This window comes from Macaca thibetana, chromosome 8 (assembly GCF_024542745.1).
Source record: "Macaca thibetana thibetana isolate TM-01 chromosome 8, ASM2454274v1, whole genome shotgun sequence".
Lineage (NCBI taxonomy): Eukaryota > Metazoa > Chordata > Mammalia > Primates > Cercopithecidae > Macaca > Macaca thibetana.
In genome coordinates, this window is record NC_065585.1 from 25,035,758 (window position 1) to 25,040,901 (window position 5,144).

Below are 5,144 nucleotides of genomic sequence, written 5' to 3' on the forward strand. Positions count from 1 at the left end.
AGAAGATATGAAACAAAAGTATTCTGAAAAGAAAGAAAAGCTTTTAAGAAGTCCTTGGGTTTTCAATGAAACAATTGAAAAAAACAAAAAGAAAACAAAGTCATTGGGCAAGAGAGAGCTTGCACAGGCCCAAATTATTTTGAATGAGCAGAGTTTGGTGAAATCAGAGGAAAGAGACTTAAGTCCAGGTAGAGTGGATCAGAGACTTTGTAATCTCAAGACTTTGGGAGGATCACTTGAGTCCAGGAGTTGGAAACCAGCCTGGGCAATACAGTAAGACCTTATCTCTACACACACAAAAAAATAATAAATAATAATTAAAAATTAGCCAGGCGTGATGACACGTGCCTGTAGTCCTAGGTACTCTGGAGGCTGAGATGGGAGGATTGCTTGAGCCTGGGAGGCACAGGTTGCAGTGAGCCAAGATCGCGCCACCACACTCCAGCCTGGGTGACAGAACAAGACCCTGTCTCTAAACAAATAAAGAAAGAAAGAAAGAAAGAAGGGTGGTATGAGACACAAGAGGTGAACAAGGATCAGACCTTGGACAACCTTGTATGCCAAGGTGAGTATTTTGACTTTATCTTGGCAATGGAAAGTTTTAAGTAAATGAGGGAATTGGCCAACCCAGAGATTCTTATTTAGCTGACCAGGAGCAGGGGCAGACGGGTATTTTATTAGAAGCTTCTCAGTGATTCTAGCACACAGCCAAGGTTGAGATCAATAGTCTCTATATTCCTGCAGGAGCAAACCCGCTTTACTCACATCCTTCACCTGCTCTGATCCTCCCAGTGGTGGCTCCTTCAAACAGAATATGGTGTAAATATATTGGCTTAGTAATCAAGTTCCTCCATGTCTGCCTTAGCCTAACTTTCCTGTCTTATGTCCACTCAACTTCCTAGACAAACTTTATAATGTAGACTAAGGGTGTGAGTTTTGACATCACACAGAGCCAGACATGTTACTTTATCCACATTGTAGCATGGTAGTTATAGTTACCTCTTATCATGTTTAGGAGATTTAATTTTATAATATCTGGAAAGCTCTTCACCTATTATTTAGTAAGCACTTCCTAAAAGTTTGCTCTTGTATTATTCCCTGATCCCCAAATAGAATTTTCCTAATTCTGCCCTTTGTCTGATGTTAAACCATATGAACACTTTTCTATTCCCATCTACCTAAACAGAACCCACCCCTCCTTCAAGTTCCTGCTCAATACTACCCCAGGTAGTACTTATCTTTGGCTCCTTTGATCCCTTATAGTCATTATTGTGTATTTTGGAAAATATATACGTATGAATTTGAGAGAGCGCTTCTCTCAACTCTGCTTTTTAGAGTATTTCTTGTTTTGGTGTTTTTTTGTTTTGTTTTGTTTTTGCCTCACACTAATAACTTTTATTTCACTCAAATTAGAGCAATAATCTTCCATACATATCTTCCCTGCCCAATTCAAAGAAAAAAAAATCCAAAATGATTAGTAAAGAAAAATATAAGACTTAACAGACCCTTAAATTTGTTTTAAATATTTTGAATATTTAAAAAGGGTTTAAAGTTTATAATTCCTAGTAGGAAAACATTGTCTGAATGAATACCCTAATGGTAAACCACTGTAAAATGCTTCAGCTGCATTTGGGGGAGAGGGGTAGGGATTATCTTCAAAGCACCCCAGCTCTCTTGATGAGAAGGTCAGAGGTACACTGGTTTGTATTATTGCGACATCCATAAGGTGATCTAGGTTGCTTTTCCTTCAGCAAGGGCTTTATTTATCAGAAGGGCATTACGCTTGACCTCCAAATTTGGCTGACAATTTACTGATGAGATTCATAACCTTTGGGTTGCTCTGGTATTTTGACATATTTGCTGGGTTCTGAGCCACATCCTGGAAGGCCACCATAACTTCTGGATCCTGCAGGGCTGCAAGAACCTCTGGATCACTAAGAATTGCATTGAATCCAGGCATTCCAGCCATTCCAGGCATGGCCCCTCCCATTCCAGGCATTCCTCCGGGAAAATTACCAGGCATTCCCCCAGGAAAGCCGCCTGGAGAAGAGCCATACTGAGCTCCTGACTGTCGTCTGGCTTCTTCCTCCCTCTGGGCTCTCTCATGCTCTTCTCCAGCCTTCTTAACTGTTTCTACTCTTTCTTTGATCTCTCGCTCTTCACGTTTTCGCTCATACTTTTTCCAATGTTCTGCAATTTTCTGTGCCCTAAGTTGAACTTCTTTCGGCATTGCACTGGCATCTTCATCATAATCCAATTTACAGGCAAGGGCAAGATCATGGGCTGCTTCTTCCCAGTGGCCTAGAAGTCTGTGTGCTTTCCCTCGCCACTTGTAAGGCTGAGCTGAATCAGGGTTTATCTCAATGGCTCTGTCACAGTCTCAGATAGCAGCATTTGGCTTCTGTAATTTGACAAAGCCACTGGCCCTCTTGGCATACAAAACAGCCAAGCAAGGATTCAGCTTGATGGCATCTGTGAATAAGTCAATGGCTTTCTGGAGCTCACCATCATTTAGGGCTTCAATAGCAGCCACTTTTTTATCATTTGCCTGATCCATCATCTCCTCCGTTATCTCTGCATTTTCATCTCCCATTTCTTGAGGAGAATCCGTGTCTGTTTCAATCACACCTTCTTTATCAATTTCTAGATCACTTTCCTCACTTGATGGTTCGTCTGCCTTTAAGTCTTCCTCCACCTTCTTACTATCAGGTTTTTCTTCCTTGGTATTTTCTTCTGATTTAGCTTTCTGAGTAGCAGGTGGTACTTTACCCCCCATGCTCTCCACTCACTCTCTCAGGAAGCGCATTTCCTCGGTGTGCAGAACGCTCAGATCCTGCTAACACATTTTCACAAAGGCCCCAAGCTCGTTCACTTTGCGGGAGTCCATGGTAGAGAGGTGGTGGGCGCAGCTGGGGGACTACGGCCCTGTTCCAGGCCCAGGCGCTGGCTCCGCGTGACCACGCAGAAGGGGGCCTAGAGTGTTTCTTTTTTGTCTGCCCAGGTGGAATGCATGCTTCCTTGGAGCATGTTCATTCATAACGCAGTGATTAAAAGCACAGACTCTTGTGCAGAATTCTGGCACCACTACTAACCTTGGGACAAGATGCTTAACCTCTTTGTGCCTGTTTCTTAGTATGTTAAATGGGAATAGTAAGAGTACCCACCATGGTACTCATGGGCGTGTGTAACTATCAAATGAATTAATCCATCTAATTTAATTAATCCCTTCGAGCCTCCAGAAGAGTGTCAGGGACACAGTAAGTCCTCACAGTTAACTAATGTTAACTGTGCCAGATACTGTTCTGTATCTTCCACTATTTTTATTCCAGGACTTTGGGGTAATGAGGCCCTAATATATGTGTGCATTTAAAATTCACTCCTATGAAATTGTATAGGTAAATATACCAGAAATAAATTGTATGAATATTTGCACAAAAATGAGTCCTAAATGTTCAGCTAATAATGAGAAAAAGGCTGGGCATGGTGACTCACACCTGTAATCCCAGCACTTTGGGAGGCTGAGGCAGGTTGATCACTGAGGTCAGGAGTTCGAGACCAGCCTGGCCAACATGGCGAAACCCTGTCTCTACTAGATATACAAAAATTAGCTGGGTGTGGCGGCACACACCTGTAATCTTAGCCACTCAGGAGCCTGAGGCGGGAGAATCACTTGAAACCAGGAGGCAGAGGTTGCAGTGAGCCCAGATCATGTCATTGCACTCCCACCTGGGCGACAGAGAAAGACTCCATCTCAAAATAATAATAATAATAATAATAATGAGAAAAATATATGTTTCTGACTAATTTGTAATGGCACTTTTATTCTCATCTCCATCAAAAGTTCACATCAATGAACACTGTGGGTACATTATCAGAATTAACAGAATTCTAATAACTTTGACATTTGTACCCTTAGAAGCACTCAGGTTAATGTAGCTCTGCAAAAGTCTATAATCTGATGCTGTAGTACTGCACACATTCTTTATCCTGAGTATTAGATTGCCATTATTTAAAGCTGAAAGAGTGACATCCTTGTGAAATGTTTTAGTCAAGATAATAAGCAGCACAGTGCCTTGCTCATAGTAGAGGTTTCAAAAAGGCTTGTCAACTTACATTTTATTTCAGCAGAAATCAAAAGAAGGGGTCTTAGCTGGCTGAGGAAGTCTTTCTGCTTTAGTTTCGTCTGTATGGAAACCACCTATTATAAGCCTTTTTTAGAGAAGCAGATGTGCAAATTATCAACTCCAACATAAGATCTTATTCATAATAGGGACTTGGTAAATGTTTGCTACGTTGAATTGAACAAAATTAATCAGTTATGCCTCTTCCATCCTTCCCATGTGGCTGTCATCAGTTTTAAGGCATCTACCTAAGTCCACCTGTGTGCCACATGCTGCAACCAAGAGAGCAGCTGGCAGAAGGCTCAGGGACCATTCACTTACTTCCGTGTTCATCCATCCCCTTTGACCTGCCCGATGAAATTCTAGGTATCATGGATACACAGCAAAAAAGTTCCTTCCATCTGGAGTTTACTCATGGAAGAGACTGACAGAAAACACGTAACAGAGAAATATATAATATAACGTCACTGGTTAGTGATGGAAAGAAGGTTAAGACCCAGGGGTGAAAGTGGACACAAGCTGCCCTTTTAGATGGGGGGGGGTCGAGGTGACTGAGGAGGGCATTTAAGCAGGCAGCCACCCTTGGAATTAACTGGAGGAAGAGTGCAGGGAGCCAAAAACACAGTCTCTAGGGATGTTGGAACAGCTAGGAGGCCTGTGGGGCATAAGAGGAAAGAGTAAGAGTGAGATCAGAGTGGGAAGAGGGTCCAGATGTCATAAGTATCGTAGCTGGGTCCAGATAGCATAGAGAGACTTTGGATTTTGTTCTGCGTGAGTAAGGGATTTCTGAACCGGACAATGATATGGTCAGATTTAACTATTAAGATGCTCACTCAAGGCTGGCGTGATGGCTCATGCCTGTAATCCCAGCACTTTGGGACGCCGAGGCAGGCAGATCACGACGTCAGGAGTTCAAGACCAGCCGGCCTGACCAACATGGTGAAACCCCATCTCTACTAAAAATACAAAAAATTACTCGGGCATGGTGCCTGTAATCCCAGCTACTCAGGCTGAGGCAGGAAA

The 5,144-nt window shown here is 42.6% G+C and overlaps 1 pseudogene across 1 annotated transcript; it reads right to left on the reverse strand.

Annotated features, from left to right (window-relative positions):
- Nucleotides 1-1,740: 1,740 nt before the first annotated feature.
- LOC126961622 (hsc70-interacting protein-like) lies at nucleotides 1,741-2,920 on the reverse strand (annotated as a pseudogene). Its single transcript, XR_007728363.1, has one exon. The product of XR_007728363.1 is annotated as a hsc70-interacting protein-like (transcript).
- Between the last annotated feature and the right edge of the window lie 2,224 nt (nucleotides 2,921-5,144).